This window comes from Erpetoichthys calabaricus, chromosome 5 (genome assembly GCF_900747795.2).
Source record: "Erpetoichthys calabaricus chromosome 5, fErpCal1.3, whole genome shotgun sequence".
Lineage (NCBI taxonomy): Eukaryota > Metazoa > Chordata > Cladistia > Polypteriformes > Polypteridae > Erpetoichthys > Erpetoichthys calabaricus.
In genome coordinates, this window is record NC_041398.2 from 181,938,055 (window position 1) to 181,963,019 (window position 24,965).

The following is a 24,965-nucleotide window of genomic DNA, read 5'->3' on the forward strand; positions in this document are numbered from 1 at the left end:
TGAATTTGGTTTCCTTCCCGCGGCTGGACTTAACTAACATCAGCTGGGAAGAAACAGTAGCCTCGTCCTCGCGTAAGTGGCATGGCGGACACTCAGTATGACCGAAGTGGAGGCAAGGAAAGAGAGGTGGGCTACACGCCAGGCTAAAGGCAAGGGCTACAAAACCACCGCTGCCTAGCCTGTTACTAGCTAATGTCCGCTCACTTGTAAATAAGATGGATGAGCTGAGAACCAGAGTAACCACCCAGCGTGAGATAAGGGATTGTTGTGCTCTTATGTTCGCGGAAACCTGGCTCTCGGACTGTACACTGGACTCGGCGCTGCAGCTGCACACATATTCCTTGCACCACTGAGACCGTACATCAGACTCGGGAAAGAACAGAGGAGGAGGCGTTTGCTTGTATGTGAACAGCAGATGGTGTGTGGATGTACGGGTAGTCGAAAAATTCTGTTTCGCAGATATTGAACTGTTAATGGCGAAATGTAGACCTTTTTACCTACCGAGGGAGTTCAACACTGTGTATCTGCTGTCTGGTTACATTCCACTGCGGGCAGACTGCGTAACTGCACTTGGGGCGCTGCATGATCTCATCAGCAGACATGAGTCGCTCCACACTGATGCTGTTTTCATTGTGGCCAGTGATTTCAATCACTGCAACCTGAGGGACGACCTACCCAAATATCACTAGTATGTATCTTATCTGACACAGGAGTGTAACATTCTCAACCAAGTTTACAGCAACATGAAGAATGCCTACAGAGCAGTGCCACGCCCCCATTTCGGTCAGTCAGACCATCTGTCAGTGTTCCTGTATCCAGCCTACAGACAACTCCTCAAGAGAGATACATCAATAAATAAAACAATCAGGATATGGAATGAAGATATTGAGCAAATACTTCAGGACTGCTTTGAGAGTACTAACTGGGATGTTTTTAGAACTGCCTCTCTGAGGGGAGACTCCACAGTTAACTTGGAGGAGTATGCTGCTGGTGTTAACTGGGTATATCAGCACATGTACTGACATCATCGTTCCCACAAAACGCTGTAGGCTCTATCCTAATAATAAGCCATGGATTAATGGGGTGTTGCGGTCTATGCTGCGTGCCCGATCTGCTGCATTTGTCTCTGGTGATGAAGATAACTATAAAAGGACCAGATATGACTTGCGTAAATCTATCAAACAAGCCAAGAGACAGTACAGACTGAAGCTGGAGGATTATTACATCACCTCGGATTCCCGGCATATGTGGCAAGGATTGCAGCATATGAGCTGTCTAAATGACTATTGTCCCATTGCACTCACCCAATTGTGATGAAATGCTTTGAGAGACTAGTCATGGCACACATTCAGAAGTCAATTCCAACAATCCTCAACCCCCTACAGTATGCTTACCGCCAAAATTGGTCCACTGATTATGCAGTCAATGCTGCCATCCCCACAATCCTCACACACCTGGAGAAAAGGGACACATATGTAAGAATGCTGTTTATTGACTATAGCTCAGTGTTCAATACAGTTTTCCCATGGAAACTGTGCAATAAAAGTGTCTCCCATGGACTGACATCATCCATCTGCAGCTGGGTGCTGAATTTCCTTACAGACAGATCCCAGTCAGTGAGAGTGAGAAACCAGACATCAGGCACAATCAGCGCCAGCTGCCCCCAAGACTGTGTGCGAAGTCCACTGCTCTATAGCCTGTTTACCTATGAGTTTGTGGCCTCTCAGAACAACACCAACATCATTAAATTTGCTGATGACACTACAGTCATAGGGTTGATTACTGTTGGGGGGCGGCAGAATATAGGGCAGAGGTGTGGCAGGACTCATGTCCTGGTGTCAAGAAAACAACCTCTCCCTGAATACAGATAACACCAAGAAGATGATTATCGACCCAAGGCAGAGGAAGCTGCAGCACACTCCCATTTACATCGGTGAGGCTGAGGTGGAGAGAGTAAAAATCTTCAAATTCCTTGGAACCCACATCAGCAAGGACCTGACTTGGTCTTACAATACACAACACCACATTAAACAAGCACACAAAAGACTGTTCTTTCTGAGGAATTTGAAGAAATTTGGCACACCAACCAAAATTCTCACCAATTTCTACAGGGGTACAATAGAGAGTGTTATCACCTGCTCTATTATTGTATGGCACGGTAACTGCTCCTTGCAGGAAAAGAAGGCACTCCAGCGTGTAATTAAAACTGCACAACACATCCCTGGAACAACCGTCTCCTCCCTACAAGACAACTACACTAGTAGGGTCATCAGGAGGGCGCGCAACATAATTAAAGACAATAACTCATCCTAAACACACGCTTTTCACGCTACTTCCCTCACAGAGACGCTACAGGAGTGTGAAATCATGCACCACAAGACTGACACATAGTTTTTTTCCACAAGCAATCAGACTCCTCAACAATGCTAAAAGTTAAAGTCAATCCAAACCACAATTCATAGCCTCATAAATGGTACTCACTGCTGCGGTATGTGCACTGTGGCACCTTATTTTGTAATCTTATAATTGTAATTGCTATTTGTTTTTATACTTTGTCTTTCTGTCTTTGTATATGAAGGTGAGCAAGCAAAGTAACAATTTCATTACATGGTTTTAACGTGTTTTTACTGTGTATATGGCAATAAACTTCTTGTATCTTGTATTTTCTGAGGAAAAGAAACTAACAGAACAGTGAGCTGAGAAAACTGTGGCTAACTATACTATGTCAATCTAATTTTATTCTACCAGTTCATAGAATTCAAGAAACACATTAGAGGAGATGATAAAACAAATCACAAAACAAATAACTTGGTGATATCTTTTTTAGATGTGACTGTATTATTAGATAGATAGATAGATAGATAGATAGATAGATAGATAGATAGATAGATAGATAGATAGATAGATAGATAGATAGATAGATAGATACTTTATTAATCCCCAAGGGTAAATTCACATACTCCAGCAGCAGCATACTGATAAAAACAATATTAATAACAATATTAATTAAACAGTGATAAAAACACAGTGCAAGTTAAAAAGTGCAAGGTGGAGAGTGCGAGGCAGGTATAACAGTCAATAACATTGTATAATGTTACCATTTACCAACGACCCCCCACCCCGTGGAAATGAACAGTCGCATAGTGTGGGGGAGGAACAATCTCATCAGTATGTCAGTGGAGCAGGACAGTGACAGCAGTCTGTCGCTGAAGCTGCTCCTCTGTCTGGATATGATACTGTTCAGTGGATGCAGTGGATTCTCCATGATTGACAGGAGCCTGCTCAGCGCCCATCGCTCCGCCACAGATGTCAAACTGTCCTGCTCCGTGCCTACAATAGAGCCTGCCTTCCTCACCAGTTTGTCCTGGCGTAAGGTGTCCCTCTTCTTTATGCTGCCTCCCCAGCACACCACCGCGTAGAAGAGGACGCTCGCCACAACCATTTGATAGAACATCTGCAGCATCTTATTGCAGTTGTTGAAAGATGCCAGCCTTCTAAGGAAGTAAAGTCGGCTCTGTCCTCTCTTTAACAGAGCATCAGTATTGGCAGTCCAGTCCAGTTTATCATCCAGCTGCATTCCCAGGTATTTATAGGTCTGTACCCTCTGCACACAGTCACTTCTGATAATCACGGGGTTCGTGAGGGGCCTGGGCCTCATAAAATCCACGACCAGATCTTTGGTTTTGCTGGTGTTCAGTTGTAGGTGGTTTGAGTCGCACCATTTAACAAAGTCCTTGATTAGGTTCCTATGCTCCTCCTCCTGCCCACTCCTGATGCAGCCCACGATAGCAGTGTCATATTAGTGTTAATGCACATTAGTAATTTAGTTATAAGAAATACTGTCATTCTGCGTAACTAATAACAGAAAAATAACAATAGATTATTATCCTATTATAACCATCAGGTCAAAAATATATATAAAGTTCATACTTACAAAATGTATGAAGCTAAGAGGTAATGTTGGCAAAGGCTCACTTTGAAAGGGAAAAAGATAGACTTTGGCGGAGAATACAAGATTAGTTACGTTATTTGGCCAATATATGTTGTGCTTGTAGACCAGCCACCCTACTGGTGTGCCAGTTATAATTTGTTTTTTTGTTAGTTACTAGACATTTTCTCAATATATCCTTTCCTTTTTTGCTTATATTATTTTTTTTTTAACTTGTAAAACATATTATTATTATTATTATTATTATTATTATTGACAGTCTTCTTCTTTCGGCTGCTCCCGTTAGGGGTCACCACAGCGGATCAACTTCTTCCATATCTTTCTGTCCTCTGTATCTTGTTCTGTTACACCCATCACCTGCATGTTCTCTCTCACCACATCCATAAACCTTCTCTTAGGCCTTCCTCTTTTCTCTTGCCTGGCAGCTCTGTCCTTAGCATCCTTCTCCCAATATACTCAGCATCTCTCCTCTGCACATGTCCAAACCAGCGCAATCTCGCCTCTCTGACTTAGTCTCCCAACCGTCCAACTTGAGCTGACCCTCTAATGTACTCATTTCTAATCCTATCCATCCTCGTCAAACTCAATGCAAATCTTAGCATCTTTAATTCTGCCACCTCCAGCTCTGTCTCCTGCTTTCTGGTCAGTGCCACCGTCTCCAACCCATATAACACTGCTGGTCTCACTATCCTGTAGACCTTCCCTTTCACTCTTGCTGATATCCATCTGTCACAAATCACTCCTGACACTCTTCTCCACCCATTCCACCCTGCCTGCACTCTCTTTTTCACCTCTCTTCCACAATTCCCATTACTCTGTACTGTTGATCCCAAGTATTTAAACTCATCCACCTTCACCAACTCTACTCCTTGCATCCTCACCATTCCACTGACCGCCCTCTCATTTACACACATGTATTCTGTCTTGTTCCTACTGACCTTCATTCCTCTCCTCTCTAGAGCATATCTCCACCTCTCCAGGGTCTCCTCAACCTGCTCCTTACTATCGCTACAGATCACAATGTCATCAGCATACATCATAGTCCATGGGGACTCCTGTCTAATCTCGTCTGTCAACCTGTCCACCACCATTGCAAATAAGAAAGGGCTAAGAGCCGATACCTGATGTAATCCCACCTCCACCTTGAATGCACCTGTAACTCCCACCGCAGACTTCCCTCGTACATATCCTGTACAACTCTACATACTTCTCTGCCACTCCCGACTTCCTCATACAATACCATACCTCATCTCGAGGCACCCTGTCATATGCTTTCTCCAGGTCCACAAAGACGCAATGCAACTCCTTCTGGCCTTCTCTATACTTATCCATCAACACCCTCAGAGCAAACATCGCATCTGTGGTGCTCTTTCTTGGCATGAAACCATACTGCTGCTCACTAATCATCACCTCACTTCTTAACCTAGCTTCCACTACTCTTTCCCATAACTTCATGCTGTGGCTCATCAATTTTATCCCCCTGTAGTTACTAAAGTTCTGCACATCCCCCTTATTCTTAAATATTGTCACAGTACACTTATCCACTCCTCTGGCATCCTCTCTCTTTCTAAGATTCTATTAAACAATCTACCATCTCTCCTAAACACCTCCATGCTTCCACAGGTATGTCATCTGGACCAACAGCTTTTCCATTCTTCATCCTCTTCATAGCTGTCCTTGCTTCCTCCTTGGTAATCCGTTGCACTTCCTGATTCACTATCTCCACATCATCCAACCTCTTCTCTCCCTCATTCTCTTCATTCATCAGCCTCTCAAAGTACTCTTTCCATCTGTTCAACACACTCTCCTCGCTTGTGAGTCGGTTTCCATCTTTATCCTTTATCACCCTAACCTGCAGCACATCTTTCCCAGCTTGGTCCCTCTGTCTAGCCAATCAGTACAGGTCCTTTTCTCCCTCCATAGTGTCCAACCTCTCATACAACTCATCATATGCCTTTCTTTAGCCTTTGTCACCTCTCTCTTCACCTTGTGCCTTATTTCCTTGTACTCTTGTCTACTTTCTGCATCTCTCTGACTATCCCACTTCTTCTTTGCCATCCTCTTCCTCTGTATACTCTCCTCTACTTCCCCATTCCACCACCAGGTTACCTTTTCCTCCTTCCTCTGTCCAGATGTCACGCCAAGCACCCTTCTTGCTGTCACCCTTACTACTTCTGCTGTAGTTTCCCAACTGTCTGGTAATTCTTCACTAGCACCCAGTGCCTGTCTCATCTTCTCCCTAAACTCAACCTTGCAGTCTTCCTTTTTCAACTTCCACCATTTGATCCTTGGCTCTGCCCTCACTCTCTTCCTCTTCTTGATCTCCAATGTCATCCTACAGACCACCATCCTATGCTGCGTAACTACACTTTCCCCTGCCACCACTTTGCAGTCTTCAATCTCCTTCAGATTGACTCTTCTGCATAGGATGTAATCTACCTGTGTGGATCTTCCTCCACTCTTGTACGTAACCCTATGTTCCTCCCCCTTCTTAAAATACGTATTCACCACAGCCATGTCTATCCTTTTGGCAAAATCCACTATCCTCTGACTTTCTTCATTCCTCTCCTTGACACAATACCTACCCATCACCTCCTCGTCTCCTCTGTTCCCTTCACCAACATGTCCATTGAAATCCACTCCAATCACCACTTTCTGTATCTTGGGTACACTGTTCATCACTTCATCCAACTCACTCCAAAAATCTTCTTTCTCATCCATTGCACATTCATCATCACACCTCCAATTTCCTGCTTCATAATCATTACTCTGTCTGACACTCTTTTCACTTCCAAAGCACTCTTGACATACTGTTCCTTCAGAATAGCCCCTACTCCATTTCTCCTCCTATCCACACCATGATAGAACAATTTGAATCCACCTCTGATCCACCTGGCCTTACTCCCCTTCCATTTCGTCTCTTGCACGCACAATATATCAACCTTCCTTCTCTCCATCATGTCTGTTAACTCTGCTCCCCTTACCAGTCATACTGCCAACATTCAAAGTTCCTACCCTCAGTTCCACTCTCTTTACCTTCCTCCTCTCCACCTGCCTCCAGACACGTCTCCCCCCTCTTCTCCGTCTTCTTCTTCTTCAGCTAACAGTAGCCCAATTTCCGCCAGCACCATGTTGACTAACAGTACTGGTGGTGGTTGTTGTTAACCCGGGGCTCGACCGATCCGGTATGGAAATTTGTATTGTTGTCCACATATTGATTTGGCAAAATTTTACACCGGATGCCCTTCCTGGTAACCCTTCCCATTTATCCGGGCTTTGGGCCGGCACGAAAAAACACACTGGTTTGTGCATCCTCGTGGCTGGGTTATTATTATTATTGACAGTAAAGTGTTATATTTTGATTATTTAGCTATTAATTTCTGAATAATTCATGCTTTGTTTCATGTAATTAACTTAAATGCCAGATCAGAGGCAGTATTAGAAGGAAAGGTGATAGTCATAAGTCAGGTGATAGTCATATCTCAGCTACAGTATATTATTCAAATGCCTGTAAAGCAAACCCATATGAAATATCAGTAGGAAAATTAATAAGGTACAGGATGTAAAAACATTGTGAATGAATAAAATATGCTTAAATGAACATCCTATGATTCCATAATGATCTTCCAATCAATGTAAGCTTTTTGCTAGCCTTTTTTTTAAAAAGCCTTTTCTTTCTGTATTCCATAGGAAGATGCAGTAGTAACAAACCTATATATTATATTATGTTATCCATCCATCCGTTTTCCAACCCGCTGAATCCAAATACAGGGTCACGGGGGTCTGCTGGAGCCAATCCCAGCCAACACAGGGCACAAGGCAGGAACCAAACCTGGGCAGGGTGCCAACCCACCGCAGGACACACACAAACACACCCAGCACACACTAGGGCCAATTTAGAATCGCCAGTCCACTGAACCTGCATGTCTTTGGACTGTGGGAGGAAACCAGAGCACCCAGAGGAAACCCACGCAGGGAGGACCCGGGAAGCGAACCCAGGTCTCCAGGTCTCCCAACTGCGAGGCAGCAGCACTACCCACTGCGCCAACGTGTATATTATATTATATTATATTATATTATATTATATTATATTATATTATATTATATTATATTATATTATATTATATTATAAAGTATCAGGTAATAAAATAATAAATAAACAAGTATGATTTCTGGTTTTAAAGGCATCACAGGCATATTTTTGTTATATTTATCCTAAATTTACATATGCCTGCTTATGACAGTATTTTTGGTTGTACTGGGAAAGACATTTTCTGGGGGCCAGACACCATTTCAGGATAATTTTTAGCAGCCAGAGACAGACACTGCAGAAGTAAGAAAATTTGCTTTTAAAGTGTGAACATCTGAACAAAGAAAGACTACGGGGAAACATCATACTACCAAAGGTAAAGTACAAGAATCTTTAATGTAACGTTTCTTTGACAAGAATTCTGTAGAATGCTTCAATTAGGAAACATTTTGAGACTTAATATTTTATTTTAATTGTGCTTTAATAAAATGTACCTATGGCTATATATTTACTACACGTTTTAACTGTACTCTTCATTGGATGAATTTATGGCAGTAACCTCAATATTTTTCTTATAAAAATGTAGTTATCATGTGAAGCTGTTTTTCACAATGGAATAACTTCAAACTGCCATCATGTTGAAATCAGTACTGTTATCTCGGCTTTAAATATTTTCATTTGAACCAAGCTATTTGGAGCAAGCTGAGAAAAACTGTAAGTGTGCAAACTAAGAGGAATCTGCCTGATTTTCCTTGGGTCTAGAAACTCTTATTCTGCTGCTGCTGTTAATGATGATACGATTCTTTCATGGCACCTATTTGTTTCAGGACGTTTAATCAGCATTAAATGTCAAACATTGGTGCTATTAATTTTCAGGTTATATATACTGAAACAGTCTGGGTAGTAACCACACTCTGCAGGTTCCTACTGTAAAGTTCCCCCTTTCTGGGATTCTGTCTCCAGCTCCTCCTTAATGTTTTAATTTGGGTTGGGTTGCTATGCAACCCCTATTATGTGACAATCACAGAATGAGATGGGGAATTAAAGAGGGGGGACTGCAGAAATCCCCAATTTATCCAATCAAAGGCATTTTCTGTACCCAGAAAAGAGATGGGGCAACATCTAATAAATATAGGATACACTATCCCCGGCTTGGTGAGGTATTATAAAACAAATCTGATCCAGATGAATCAGCATGTGAATAAAAGATTGTAGGCACCTTGCTAAAAGCAACAGTTTTGCATCTACCTTCATCAGAGAAACCTGGAAGTAATTTGTACACTCCTCAGGGTTGTGGCACTGTTTTAAAATAAGAGTAATTAAGGCTGAGTTTACAAAGCGGTTCAACTTGTTTTGGGTGAGAGAAGTATTTAACATTTGCTGATATATGGTTCCAAGGTGGCAGCAAAAGGGAGATAGAACCTCGGGTATATAACCAGTCTGGGTCTGGAGCTCTGCCATTTCTTACCAAGTCAAGAACACATTTCAGCTCTACCTTGGTAACTGGAGATTCAAGTCTATCAGTCTCCACTGTGTTTAATCAGAGAAGGTGTAAACTATAAAAAACGGGGAAAAGTAGGAATTTTCAAGGAATACATTTAAGTAAAACTCATAGAAGGAAGTATTAATTTGTAATGGTCATGAGTGATTGTGCCTGAATTATTTTAATGGATGCAGATGCCTGCAATAATGTAACTTAAGCACTGGCAATTTGCTTGGCGTGGCACCTGAAACATAAAATACAGTATGATCTCAAGCCATAGTTTTCTTTATATTTTTCAGAGAAACCAGACATACCAAACACTAGGAGTTAAATAAATGAAAACATACAACATGAGCGATTTAAACAATACACACAGCAGAGCTTGGTTTCAGGTAGTTTGCCTTGAGCAGTTACAGAGTTCAGTCTTTTCTTCTGAAGCTGGCTAAGATACTTTTAATCATTGGGATGCTTCTGCTGTCCAGCCTTGTTCAGTCTTTTCTGTTTAACCTAGTGCAAATGCACTGGACACAGGGTAAAAGCAGAAAGAGGATATTGAATTCTTTGTCTTCTTATGAATAGTGCCCTAAGCACCACAGCCACCACTAATATAGATAAATAAATACAATAAAAATTACAATAAAGCACAATTCTCTCCTCTACACCTCCCAGCAAGCGTGGTCTACTACCTCCCACCTCTGGCTCGCTTGCTGGGTTCCCATCAGTCCTTTATATAGTCTTCGACCCAGAAGTGCTTCTGTTCTTCCAACCACATGAGTGGCTAGCACTTCCGGGTCTAATGAAGAACTGGCTTTTCTCTTCAGCCCAGAAGTACTTCGGGTCTTCCGTCCTCGTGACTACCTTGTACTTCCGGGCTATAGGAAAAGGATAAGTCTCCAGGTCCTTTGACAGCTCCCCCTGGCGGCATCCACAGCACCCAACAAGGCTGAGAAGACGAACTCCAAGTCCCAGGATGCCCTGCGTGAATCTGGGGCACCGCTACTGCTGTCCAAAAAAATCTGCCTTCCCCCATCCTTCCTTACTTTGGGTGTCCCGGCCGTCCTTCACACTATCTAACATGCTCATGGATGCTCTGACACAGTTGTAAATGGCAAGCTTAAAAACAATGTCTACGTAATGTGCTCTCAAACCCTTTCTTTTATACAGAGTATTAACAAGGTAATTCTTTTGGAAAAGTACTGGTAAACAACATAAGACAATGAGTAAAATAAGAGCTGTGCATGGTAAATTCAGAAAAAAGATAACTTATCAATGCTCTTCTTACTTGTTAGTTAGGCTAAACTTACCACTTCCATTTAACCAAATACAATGACGATTATAGCCAAGCTAAACTAAAAGGTCTCAATCACTCATTATATATCTTTGTACTAGCACATACTGGGTATTTTATCTTAGCATAAAGTTAATATAATCGATAGTCATGGTACTTTACAAATATTTGTTTTTAAATTTGCATAATTGTCATCAATTCCTTATTATGCAACATGCTTGTTAACTAACATCCTCCCTATAACACTTCCCAGCCTAGTTAGGACAAACTCCTGTAAAATACACAATGAATATGTTATCAGCCTTTCTTTCCATTATGAACCTAAAATATTGTTTGCATATTTCATTCATTTAAAAGCTGCATCTCAGTCAAAAATAACCCTATAGTAATAAACTACTTAGATTAATTAGATCTTTCTAATATGTGTTAACAATTTTTACATACTGTAGTAAAACAACTGACCCCCATTAAATGAACATGTTTCCCCATTACTTGCCTCCATTACTGTCAAGTGAATGAAGATAAAAATAGCTGAAGTTTTAAATGTATGTACCAGATTTTTTTTTTTTTTTGCTTACAATATTTTGAAATAGTCTTATGATATTTTTTCTGAACATAAAGCTGGAACAAAAGGCTGTTGAAGTGGACAACACACAGTTTATTTATTTTCTGTAAACCAATGGGTTATCAGTATCAGTCTGTGCACAAACAACATTTTATATTGTTAAGTTAAAACAATTGTAATGTAATTTATCAAATTAATTACTTTAAGAGAACAATAAAACAATTTTAATTTAATTTGTACTGGCAGAGCCACCTAATTTGCCCCTGGTATAAATGTATTTTTTGTTAAAGAATAAACCAAATGGACCTTTGTGGTGTTATACCCAGCAACTGAACTCAAATATTACCTTTAAGTTTTTATTTTCCTTGTTTAAAAGCTTTAGAGCAGCATTACAATTTTTATTTTTCAAGCTAGTATAGTACACAGCACTTAAATTTGTTTTAATTTTAATTTTTAGCTATGGGATGAGGGAAGAGTGTCGATATGGGCAAAAACTATGCATTTTTGTATGTTACTCTATTCTTCGCACATAGATAATTTAAATAATTTTACACTGAAAGTTAATTTTTTAATTACCATATTTATTATTAAATTAACGCTGTTTAAGAGACTGTATCATATCCTTTGATTCTAACTTCACCAACTAAATGTAGTCCTTTTGCCTCACATTGCCACGCGTGTCATGTAAGTGTAAAGATAATGAAATCACGTACTATATTACTTATGAAAGACTTTTATTTAGTTTTTAAATTACTGAATACTCTGTGATGATGTACTACTTAGCACTTTTTTTCTTTTAGCTGGGAGTCAGATCTGGATTTTTTTCCCTGGCCTTGTGTATAATTTGCATGTTCTTGCATATGTTTTCTTCTTCACACATCACAAAGGTTTGTATATTAGACTAAATTCTATCTCTAAAATTTCCTGGTATGAATGTAGCTGTGTCCCTTGGTGTGTCCTGAGATAAGATGGATCCTGCTGTGCACTCAGTGCTGTCCAGATAGGCTCTGTAATGAAGAATACAGGTTCAGAATATGGACAAAAGAATAATTTATGATGGTGCTTTGTGGAGTGTTCAAGTGCAGAGACTGCTATTATCTCATTGCCGTTTCAAGATTATTCTTGCATCTTCCAAATAAAGTGAATATTATTTCGAAGGCTGACAAGCATGTCTGGTAATGTGTTTCTTTTTTTGTGTTTTCTAGCATATCAAATGAGATTAGTGAGGAGGGTAATGTACTAATGCCGATAAAAGCTTCTTAAACTTTGTTTATTTGTGAAAAAGTAAACTTCTGTTTAATTTGCTATTTCCATATCACCATAATTTGTATATCAAAATAGTGAAAGCAGGTAACATTTGAATGCACATTTGAGCCTGCATTCTTAGCTAATGCACTTTTCCTTCCTCTTCCGACAAGCATATTTTTTCATTTATCCTAGTATTACATAAAAGTCTGAATATCTGCTAATGAACTCTCATCTTTTTTTGTCCCCTACTTACCTAAATGTAAAAACTGGTGCATTAAAGGAAACAACTCTGGTCAGTATGCTAGTCTATTGCAGATAACACTCACATACATAGCATTCTAAACCATATGCATTAAATGGAACACAATAAATACATCAGTATAGTGGAAATTACAGTTCTCTGAAGACATTTGTATGAAATTTGGAATGCATAACGAGTACCTTCACAACTGAAATTAAGATAAATTTTATGAAACCTTCATGTTTTTTTCATTTCATGCAAACATGATAGAAAAAACCTCATACTCTCATAGGAAAACATTCATGATAGGAAAACCTCAATTCTTCTGTCCTTTTTGCTGGCTGTCATTAAATCAACCAGAAGCTTTTATATATATATAAATTGTTGTATATTTTAGGGAGCAGAGACAAGTTAAATGCAATGTTACATTAATCATGTGAGAATTGCAACTTACATGCAGTTCCAGGTGATGTCAGTAGGAGGGGATGTTAATATGTGAAAAGCATTGTCATCAAAAGAAGGCACTTAACTAGGGTGACCATATTTTGATTTCCAAAAAAGAGGACGATCGGCACGGCCTCCAGACGAATTCAGACAAGCTTCCTGGTGGTTGATGAACATTATTTATTATACTTCAATGGTGCAGAATTAACCTCTGTAATAAAATAAAATGAAATCTGTCAAAACTTATAACAAAATAATAGCTCTCTTAGACTCTTCAAATAAATAATTAAATATTGTTCTAAATATGAACTATTCTGTTCCAGCTTCAACAATATATCTCTTAAATGTAATAAAATAAATAACAGAAGAGTCTCACAAAGACAAAAAAACTTAATCAAAAAGAATCTAGACTTTTCATCTTTAGTTTTCTTCTTCATCCTGCTTCTCTTCTTCATCCTCCTTGTCAGCCCATCCATATTTTGCTGTAGAGCTGATCTTTCCTAGCAGTTTCGATAGCTTAACAAATAAGCATGAAAGTCTTTGCAAGACATGTCTTTGAAGTTGTACTGAACTAGTAGAATCCCCTTTAGTGACTCTACGGAGAGCTGGTTCCTCTCCTTGATCCACTGGCTTTGCATTAGTGAAAAAACCCTCTCAACATTTGCATTGTGAGAGGGAAGTGCAAAGACAAACTGTGCAATTGTCAGTAGCTCTGAGTAACATGCAATGCTTTTTGCCTTTTCAAAATATTTGGTCCACTTCTGGTGTACCTGCAGGCCACTGAACTCCTCATCATGGTTGCACGTTTCTGTGAATTTCCTCAGATTGGTGACCTGGTCAAAACACTTAACATCATCAACTGCCACCCCCTTCTCTCCAAGGTAATTGATGCATGCCTCCACATCATTCCAGTTTGGTGGCTCACTCAGATCCATCCACGTGAATGTTGAGAACTCTTCCATGGGAGTCATCCACTTCTCCAGATACTCCAGACATGCACTGTACATGACATGCACATCTGCACAGAACTGGTCACAGCCTTTGTCAAGTCCATCTTTGCGCTTCTGTGCCAGTAGTCCCTTAACTTTAAGGGACATGAAGTTGTTGCTCTTGCGTTGAAGACGAATGGTATGTATATTGTTTAATATCTTCTTCACTTCCATAATGGACATGTTCTCCTGTTCCATTTCTTGAATGTGGGTGTGGAACACAGACATGAGTGTGTGCATGTGCCAAAGGTAGATTTCAGCTATGGGTGGCTTTTGCTGAGACAGAAAATATGCCTTTAAAGCTGGAAACATCTGTAACATCCTCTCAATGCTTGGGAACAATGACAGCCACCTTGTCTTGCTGTGAGAGAGCATTCTTCTGTAATCAATCTCAACAAAATCACAATACTCCTTCAGGCTCTCAGTGCGCACAGTGTAAATGTGAAAGTACTGGTAGATTTTGAATATGATATTCTCAATGTCAATTTCTATTGTGCCTGCCCCATGGTGTGCACAATTATTCAATATGTGTGCTGGGCAACCCACACCGATCAGAGTCTTGTTTTGCAGCAAACTCTTCAAATTTGCAAACACATTCTTTCCAGCTTCATCACGTCGGATTCCTCCAAAATTTGTGTTGCAATTGTCTCCAGTAAATGCAATGCATTTTTCTGACAGATTGTTTTTTGCCAGGGTTTCTGTGAGATATTTTGCAATGGTTTCTGCTGTCTCATTGGGTGTGTCTTTAACTTCAATCAATTTTGTTTGCACGCCACCCTTCTTCCAGTCAAAATACTGGATTATGACTGGGAATATTTTCACTGCTCCGTGGTTACTCCCGTCTGTGGAAACACCACAGTACTGGATTTCTTTGAGTGCTTCATGAGTGATTTCAACAGAGTGGGGGGCTATAGCACCATTGACGATGGCTTCGGTCTTGGTGCGAGCACTACTAAACTTTTTTGCAATGTCAGAGTCAGGAAATGCCTTTTTAAGCAAAGTACTGGTGCAATCCATGGACCTGTAACTGTTGTGATGTTTCACTGTATGAAAAGCCATTGCACCTTCTGCTGCATTTACATCATCCTCTGTTTTTCCTGGTCTGACAAAAAACTCTGTCAACTTTGCAGATGAACTAGTCTCACCTCGCACAGCTTTTTTATGTTTCTCGGTGTCCATGTGGGCTTTCAGATCCCCAGCACCTTTATTGGATATCGAGACATATGTACCGGCTTTGCACACGGTGCACTCCGCCTCCCACTTGTCCCGACCGGGACGGTATGTGGGAAATTTTCTTTGCAGTTCATTGGTGAAGCTGCACTTACGCTTTGGCATTTTCCCTGCTATACTGCTCCTCTCTCCGCTCTGATCCCTGTCTGCACTGCTCCCTGTCTGTGTCTGTGCGTTTGCGCACGCGGCGCAGACCTGCCCACAAGGCAGCCTCCCGGTAATTACGTCGCGCAAAAAAGTAGTACCCTAGTATTGTGTGCAAAACGCCAGTCAATTTACGTACACACGTAATGGTCCTATGAAAAACCGGACATTTTCGTGAATTTATAAAACCCGCCAGGACGCCCCGGACAGGACGTAAAAAGTGGACATGTCCGGGCAAAAGAGGACGCTTGGTCACCCTAACTTAACAAATGTAAGATAAAAATGTCAGTATGCTAGCACCTTGTTTAGTACCTTGTTTGGTAAAAGTGGAAATGTTAGATGAACCTAGTGTCACACACATGTGCATGGGAGGCAGCTAAAGGGCTTGAGTAAGGGCAATTCCAAGTCAGACCAGGATGTGGCAGAGTGCACTGATTTTCTTTCTCACTTTCCTGCAGACCATCCACGGGAGATTTCACCTGGCCCTGGTGTTCCGGGTTTGAGCCAATGGAGAAAGACCTTGTCGGCTCTGGCCCCTTTGATGTCATGTCCGTGCTCGAGCCTATGGCTGAAGACCCTTATGAGCCTGACCCCTCTGACTTCACTTCCTGTTTTCCCCTTTAAAAGCCTCCACCTATCCCTTATTCCCTCGGTTCTGTTTTGGACTTGGTTTTGTGCACATCAGTGCTGTATAACATTTTGCGACTTTGCAGTCAGGATACCAAATATACAGGTGGCTGCCCCAAACTTTGCTATGACTCTGTGTGGAGTTTCTGACATTGGCGTAGTTAGCAGGATGGTTCGATCCTAGAAGAGAAGGGGACAGGATCTGCAACGTACCCAGGTGTGAGTGGGCTGGGTGTCCTGCGGTTCGGAGAGACCCGGTGCAGGCTCCGCTCCCAGCACACTTAGATGGACAGGGAGTGTGCGGGAGGGGCTCACAGAATTGGGCTGCTCTGGATGGGGGAGGCAAAGGGGGCTTATTATGTTCTTTCGGGGGAGAGTGCCCACCTCCCTGTGAAGGCAGAGCTCCGATTTACACCTAGGGGTGCCCCAGACTGGCAGGTGAATAAAGTGAGAAAGTGGAGGTTCGACCCAGAGCGGCTGACCCACAGGCAAGCCTGGTCCTTATTGGCTACAGTAGGGCAGTGGTTACAGCCATGTGAAAACAAGCCCTATCAAATAGTGGAGCAGGTGGCATGCTACCTGCTCCTAAATGCTCTACCCCGTGGTTTCGCCCAGCCAATCTGGGGTAAAGACTTTCAAAATATGGAAGGATTAATAGAACGCATTGAGTCACAGGGGACGGCCTCACAACTTGGGGGAGCAGAACCGTCCCTTAGTCGAGCTCAGCCAGCGTACGTCCCAAAATCTGGCCCCCCTCTACAACCCGGAGCTTTTGCCAATGCCGTCTGGAGTTGCGGGCACGCAGACCGCTTGGGAACAAGGAGGGATGCAGGTGGAGGGAGAGAAGGGGTTGGTGAGCTCTGAATAACCCCTTAGCGGTCCCACACACAGGAGTGGTGATCGTAAACAGGTTTAAGACCAAAGCCTTATTCAATTCTGGCAGCAACATTACCAAAGTTGCCCGACACTTTGTGCTACTGCGACAGTGGTTAAAGATTAAGGCCAGTATCACCTGTGTCCACGGAGAAATCTGCTAGTACAGGTCTGCCACCTGTGTCATCAGTTGCAGAGGATCGGTAAAAAAATTTACATTGGCGGTCCTCCCAAATCCACCACTTCCGGTGATACTGGGGTGGAACTAGTCTAAAATTAAAAGCGTTGAGACACATACCAGTCCTGGTTCTAATTTAGGCCTAGTTGTAGATGGGGACGAGCCGTCTCAAGCTGCCTCCATGCCGTGTAACCAACCGGCAGAGAGAGACAAAGTGGCGATCCCTGAGTGACGTGGCAACTCCCGGACTGTCGCAAGCCGATACATCATCCTCCAGCACCAAGACAGAACGGGAGGAAACCCCGTCCCTTGAGGTCAGCCTGAACCCCCTCTCCATTTTACAGTTTCAATTTAGAGAGATGCCAGCTTCTTTTAAAAGAGAGCAGTGGAATGACAATTCCCTTAAGTTTGCAAAAAATGAAGGTCCTGGTCAACGGCCAGCACACTCATCAGTCGATGCTACAGGGTCCTCACTTTGCTTTGGAGAATGACCTTCTGTATCGTGTAGCAGAGCATGAGGGACAGGAGCACATGTGAGTTAGCACACGCCCACCTCCTAGGTGGCCATTTGGGCACCGAGAAAACCCTGGAGCGGATCAAGCTTCACTTTTATTGGAGGTTTGTCGCTTTTGCACTTCCTGTCTGAAGTGTCAATTGCGACAAATTCCTAGGAAGGACTGTGCACCTCTCATTCCTAAGGAGAATCCTGACAGACAAAGGGACGCCTTTTACCTCGAAGACGTTCAAGGAGACTGCCAAGTTACTTAAAATAAAGCATCTAAAGACAGCGGTGTATCATCCTCAAACCGACAGTCTGGTAGAGAGATTTAATCAGACTGTCAAACAAATGCTTTGTAAGGTGGTCAACTAGAATGGAAGGAATTGGGATCAGCTCCTCCCCCTCGTCCTTTTTGCTTATTGGGAAGTCCTACAAGCCTCCATGGGATTCTCCCCCATACTAGATATTTTAAAAGAAGGATGGGAAGAAGAGGCTCTTCCCTCTACAAACATATTTGAATATATTGCGCAATTACGCAATATATTTGGTAAAATTCGGCCCTTACTTAAAAGTCACATGGAAGAGGCACAAGCAGCACAGGTCTGATATTACGGCCGTGGCACATCTCTCTGGGAGTTCCACCCGGGAGATCCTGGTCATGGCCCTAGTACCTACCTCCCACTCTAAGTTACTAGCCCATTAGCAAGGTCCATACGAAGTTAAGGAGAGGAAAGGACTCATCGACTATTTGGTGACTCAACCCAATCGTCAGCCGAGGGAACGGGTTTATCGTGTAAATCTGCTGAAACTGTGGAAGGACAGGGAACCCGATCCCTCCTCCAGTCAGTCCCACTCGCTCTTTGCTCACACGGCTAGCCTTAACTTCGGTGCGGATTTAAGTTCCAGACAGTGATGGGATCTGGAAACAGTTATCATGTCCGTCCTGGAGGTAGTGAGTGAAAACCCCGGAAGGACCTCTCTGATTGAGCATGACATTGTGACAGAGCCCGGGGTTATAGTCCAAGAACGTCCATATTGTCTACCCGAGGCAAAAAGAACTGAAGTGGAGCTTGAGATCAAGCACATGCTGGAACTAGGAGTCCCTGGTCCAGTCCCATTGTCTTGGTCGCTAAGCTTGATGGGAGTTGGAGGTTTTACAACGACTTCCGTCGACTTAATCAAGTCTCCCAATTTGATCCTTATCCAATGCCATGAGTGGACAACCAAGTATTTAGGCTACCTGGTTTTTTCGGGGTACTGTGCTCCAAAGTGGATGCCATTTTGAAACGGCCCCGTACACGAACCAAGCGGCAGCTCCAAGCCTTTCTCGAGTTGGCGGGGTACTACCGCCAGTTTGTGCCCCGGTTCTCGGAGAGAGCGGCGCCCTTGACTGATTTGACAAAGAAGAGGGCCCCAAACATTGTGGTATGGACTGAAAAGAAGGCCCTCACATCCGCACCTATTTTGAAAGCACCTAATTTTTCTTTACCTTTTATCCTCCAGATGGACGCTTCGGACACAGGCCTGGGGGCCGTGCTGAGCCAAAGTGTTAATGGAGTGGAACACTCCATCATGTTCCTTAGCCGGAAACTGTTGGAACAAGAGAACAGGTATGAGGAGGTAGAGAGGGAGGCTTTGGCGATCAAATGGGCGATTACGCAGCTGAGGTACTACTGGTTGGGCCGGGAATTCACCCTTGTTACGGACCATGCACCTTTACAGTGGATGGCCCTGCACAAGGAGTCAAATCCGAGAGTTATCCGGTGGTTTCTTGACCTACAGCTGTACAAGTTTTCACTCGTTCATCGTCGGGGCTTTCTCCACGCCAACACCGATGCTCTTTCTCAGGTTCATGACTTCTCGGTCAGGGTCGCCCAACCCAAAGGGCGTATGGGAGGCAGCTAAAGGGCTTGAGTAAGGGCAATTCCAAGTCAGACCAGGATGTGGCAGAGTGCAATGATTCTCTTTCTGGAGATTCCACCTGTCCCTGATGTCATCACTTCCAAATCTGAGCCTATGAAGGAAGACCTTGTCGGCTCCGGCCCCTTTGATGTCACATCCGGGCTCAAGCCTATGGCTGAAGTGCTGTATAACATTTTGCAGTTTTGCAGCCAGGATACCAAATATATAGGTGGCTGCCCCAAACCTTGCTATGACTCTGTGTGGAGTTTCTGACACTAGTTATAAGTTGAGAGTGAATTTAACAACCCACAGACACAGATAAGCCACTACGTAATGTGATTGTCTGAGGACTTTGGCAGGTCTCTATATATTTGCTAAAACAATTATTAAATAAAAATAACAGAGAATGAGGAAAATAGGAACTCTGATGGTGTCTGATGGTCTGTTTGGCTCTCCTTGAAGGATGCTAAAAAAGAGTCCCATTTCTGTCACACTATGTAAAGAATTAAATGATTGATTAGAACATATGTGTGGTGGAAATGATTCAATCAGGAAGTGGAGAAAGAGGTAAAAATATTTGGTGAGTGCCAAAAAAACGTAAAGCCACAGCTTAGTACACCTTTTTAATTAGAGATACTCTGTATTTAAATGTGTAGATAAAGACTGTTAATGATTATATTTTCGGCAGATAGTATTTAGAATTCAGCTGCAATAGATATCTCTTTGTTTTAATTCTCTAACGACACTGGGTGGTGGGGTTTGTTTTGTTTTGGATGTGCTCTGTCTCTTCGTATGTCTGAGGACCAGGACATCACGAAATGGGATCAAGCCATATGTGTGGAGGCAAAGTGGGGGGCATGGGGGGATAAAGGGGGGAGAGAAGGAGAGCAGGCTATATCTAATCTATTCTTCTAATCCCTATAACTATAAGTATCAATGCAACAATAGGCTAAAATGCAATAACTCATGAGGAATCTTGAAACTAAAATTAAAACTGCCTCATTACCAGTTAAGACTATAAAATGACATTAAAAACTCAGAATCAAGGTCTCCATGATGGGACAGTTAACTTTGTGAGCTGGAATGTTAAAGGCCTGAATCACAAATTAAAGAGAAAGAAAGTATGCTCTCACCTAACAGGCTTAAACGCTAAAATAGTATTTTTACAGGAGACCCACTTACTAAGCAAGGATCAGTTCAGACTACAAAAAGACTGGACTGGCTTAATGTTCCATTCTAGCTTTATAAAGAAAACTAGAGGGGTGGGAATTCTCATAAACAGAACAGTTCCATTTGTAGCATCAGATGTAGTATCAGACCCTGAAGGGAGATACAGTATGTGATGGTCATGGGCAACTTATATAACAGTAAAATGATTTTGATAAATGTTTATGCACCCAATGCTGATGATAAGGAATTCATGCAAAATCTATTTGCATCCATTTCCAATGTGAACACTCATAAAATTATAATGGCTGGGGACTTTAATTGTGTTTTAAATCCACTTTTAGATAGGACTCCTGTGACAGGGGGGACGACATCTAATACTGCAAAGACAATTAAACAGTTTTTAAATGATCACAACTTATCAGACCTCTGGAGGTTTCTTAACCCAAACTCGAGAACATATTCGTTCTACTAACCAGTGCATTATAGCTACTCAAGAATTGATTATTTTTTTATAGATAATAATTTCCTGCCTACAATTAAATCATGCAAATACGACACAATTGTTATCTCCGACCATGCCCCTCTAGTCTTGGAGATAAAATCATTAAGCCCCTCACACTCACCTCGCAGATGGCACCTTAACCCTCTTCTATTGACAGACGAGAACTGCACAGAATTTATATCCAAACAAATCAGCTTCTTCCTAGAGACAAACACACCCACAGAGGTTTCTGCAGGAACACTCCGGGAAACTCTAAAGGCCTTCTTAAGAGGACAGATTACAGTAATCCCTCGTTATATCGTGCTTCGCCTTTCGCGGCTTCACTCTATCGCGGGTTTTATATGTAAGCATATTTAAATATATATCGCGGATTTTTTGCTGATTCGCGGATTTCTGCGGACAATGGGTCTTTTAATTTCTGGTACATGCTTCCTCAGTTGGTTTGCCCAGTTGATTTCATACAAGGGACGTTATTGGCAGATGGCTGAGAAGCTACTCAACTTACTTTTCTCTCTCTCTCTCTCTCTTGCGCTGACTTTCTCTGATCCTGACGTAGGGGGATTGAGCAGGGGGGCTGTTCGCACACCTAGTCGATACGGACGCTCGTCTAAAAATGCTGAAAGATTATCTTCACGTTGCTACCTTCTGTGCAGCTGCTTCGTGAAGTGACATGCTGCACGGTGCTTCGCATACTTAAAAGCTCGAAGGGCACGTATTGATTTTTGATTGTTTGTTTTTCTCTGTCTCTCTCTCTCTCTCTCTCTCTCTCTTTCTCTGCTCCTGACGGAGGGGGTGTGAGCTGCCACCTTCAACAGCTTTGTGTTGCGGTGCTTCGCATACTTAAAAGCCAAACAGCCCTATTGATTTGTTTGCTTTCCTCTCTCTTTCTGACAGTCTCTGCTCCTGACGCGCACTCCTTTGAAGAGGAAGATATGTTTGCATTCTTTTAATTGTGAGACGGAACTGTCATCTCTGTCTTGTCATGGAGCACAGTTTAAACTTTTGAAAAAGAGACATATGTCTGTTTGCAGTGTTTGAATAATGTTCCTGTCTCTCTACAACCTCCTGTGTTTCTGTGCAAATATGTGACCCAAGCGTGACAATATAAAAATAATCATATAAACATATGGTTTCTACTTCGTGGATTTTCACCTTTCGCGGGGGGGTCTGGAACGCAACCCCCGCGATGGAGGAGGGATTACTGTATTTCATTTCTTTCCCACAGAAATAAATTAGAAACCAAGAAAGTGTCAGAGCTAAGAAGCGAAATTACTAGAATAGATGAAGAACAAGCCAGGCGTCCAAAAGAAACTGAACAACTTATTTATAAGTCTAGACATCATTACTATGAACACGGAGAAAAAGCTAATAAGCTTTTAGCTCAAGAAATTCACAAACAAGAAGATAGCAATGCAATACCAGTAATCACCAACACGAATGGAGAAGAAATTATTGACCATAAAAATATAATGCACGCATTTAGAGATTATTATAAATCCTTATATTCTACTGAGCTCAAAGAAGACAACACACAATCTAATGCATTTCTGGATACATTACAGACACCACAAATAGATGTTTTAAGTGCTGAGGAACTGGGTAAACCTCTAACGCTAACAGAATTACTAGATGCTATAAAGTCACTTCAAAGTGGAAATCAGCAGGCCCTGATGGTTACCCCGTAGAATTTTATAAGAAATTCTCAACTCAGCTAGCTCCCCTCTTATTGGCAACATTTACAGAAGCTAGAGACAACCAAATACTACCTCAAACATTTCGTCAAGCATTAATCACCTTCTTTCCTAAAACAAATAAGGACTTGTTACAATGTGCATCATACAGACCAATTTCACTCCTGAATAATGATGTTAAGATACTCTCAAAAATTCTAGCTAGAAGGATGGAGAAAGTGCTGCCTTCGGTAATATCACAGGATCAAATTGGATTTATTAAAGGCCGACATCTATCTTCCAATCTCCAACGCTTGTTTAATGTTATATATTCACCAGCAAAATCAAACACCCCAGAGATATTACTATCATTAGATGCAGAAAAAGCATTTGATATGATTGAATGGAACTACCTTTTCACTGCATTGGAGAAATTTGAGTTTGGCCTGAATATTTGTGAATGGATCAAACTACTGTATACCAATCCAGAAGCCTCAGTTTGTATTAATAACATTTGCTCAGACTACTTTAAGCTAGAACGTGGTACCAGACAAGGATGTCCCTTGTCGCCACTGCTGTTTGCAATCACCATTGAACCACTGGCGGTTCACTGCCGAAAATCTTATCAGATAAAGGGGATTGTCAGAGAAGGACTGGAACAGAAAATTTCTCTGTATGCAGATGATATGGTTTTATATATATCAGACCCAGAAAACACTGTCCCTGCAGTTTTAACAGCACTAACAGAATTTCAAAAGATATCTGGTCTTAAAATTAATCTGAATAAAAGTATACTCTTTCCAGTGAATTCACAAGCATATAATATTAGATTGGACACCCTACCTTTTACCATAGCAGATCAGTTTAAATACCTAGGGGTAAATATCACAAGTAAACATTAAGCTCTTTATCAACAAAATCTTGCCATCTGTATGGAAAAAATTAAGCAAGACTTGCATAGATGGTCAACCCTTCATCTCACTCTAGCAGGAAGAATTAACATTGTTAAGATGAATATCCTTCCTATACTTCTTTTTTTATTTCAAAACATTCCAATATATATCAATAAATCGTTTTTTAAACAGTTAGATTCAACAATAACCTCATTCATTTGGAACTCAAAACACCCACGTATCTGAAGAGCGACCCTACAAAGACCTCAGGCAGAAGGTGGCATGGCTTTACCTAATTTTCAGTTTTATTACTGGGCAGCAAACATACAAGCCATAAAAACCTGGACACAAATAAATGAACATACACAGGCTTTGTCCGCAATAGAAGTAAAATCCTGTAGTACTTCTTTATACTCCCTGCTCTGCTCTCCAATAAATGCAAGTTATCACAAATATACTAATAACCCAATTGTGCTTTACTCATTCAGAATATGGAACCAACTTAGAAAGCATTTTAAGATGGAAAATCTTTTATCTGTGGCACCTCTGCAAGAGAACCACCTCTTTCAACCCTCACAAACATATCCAGTTTTTAATACCTGGAAAAGTTTTGGGATTAAAATGCTCAGAGATCTTTATATAGACAACATTGTAACGGCCGACCCCTTTACCCAGCCGGCAGCTACACTCCCAAGACCTGCGGCTTGGATGATTTACTGAGAAATAATCTTACTATCAAGCCGTACTTCTTACCAATTAAACTTTTCCCCCACAATCGACGGTGAAAAGATAAGTACACAAAACAGGATGTAAAATTTAAACGGGTTATATGTATTAAGTGAAATGACATGCAAAAAACAGAAACATAAATATATAAATATCCCTCCACCCCAGCAATAACAAGACACCACCAAGTATATATATATACAACAAAAACCCTCCCTTGTCCCTGTAACAAATAAACACACAACACGAATAACAACAATGACTGATAAACTGAAAATGAATGAGAACGTGAGTCCGGTAATAAAGAAACTGCC

At 41.7% G+C, this 24,965-nt stretch overlaps 1 protein-coding gene and 1 long non-coding RNA gene across 12 annotated transcripts in view; one reads left to right on the forward strand and one right to left on the reverse strand.

The window, feature by feature from the left end:
* The window catches only part of LOC114652093 (albumin 1-like), a 116,062-nt gene that overhangs the window by 30,338 nt on the left and 60,759 nt on the right, over positions 1-24,965 (forward strand). The window lies entirely within an intron of this gene.
* LOC127527948 (uncharacterized) overlaps positions 1-24,965 on the reverse strand; it is an 89,056-nt gene that overhangs the window by 8,535 nt on the left and 55,556 nt on the right. The gene's annotated exons all lie outside the window — the stretch shown is intronic.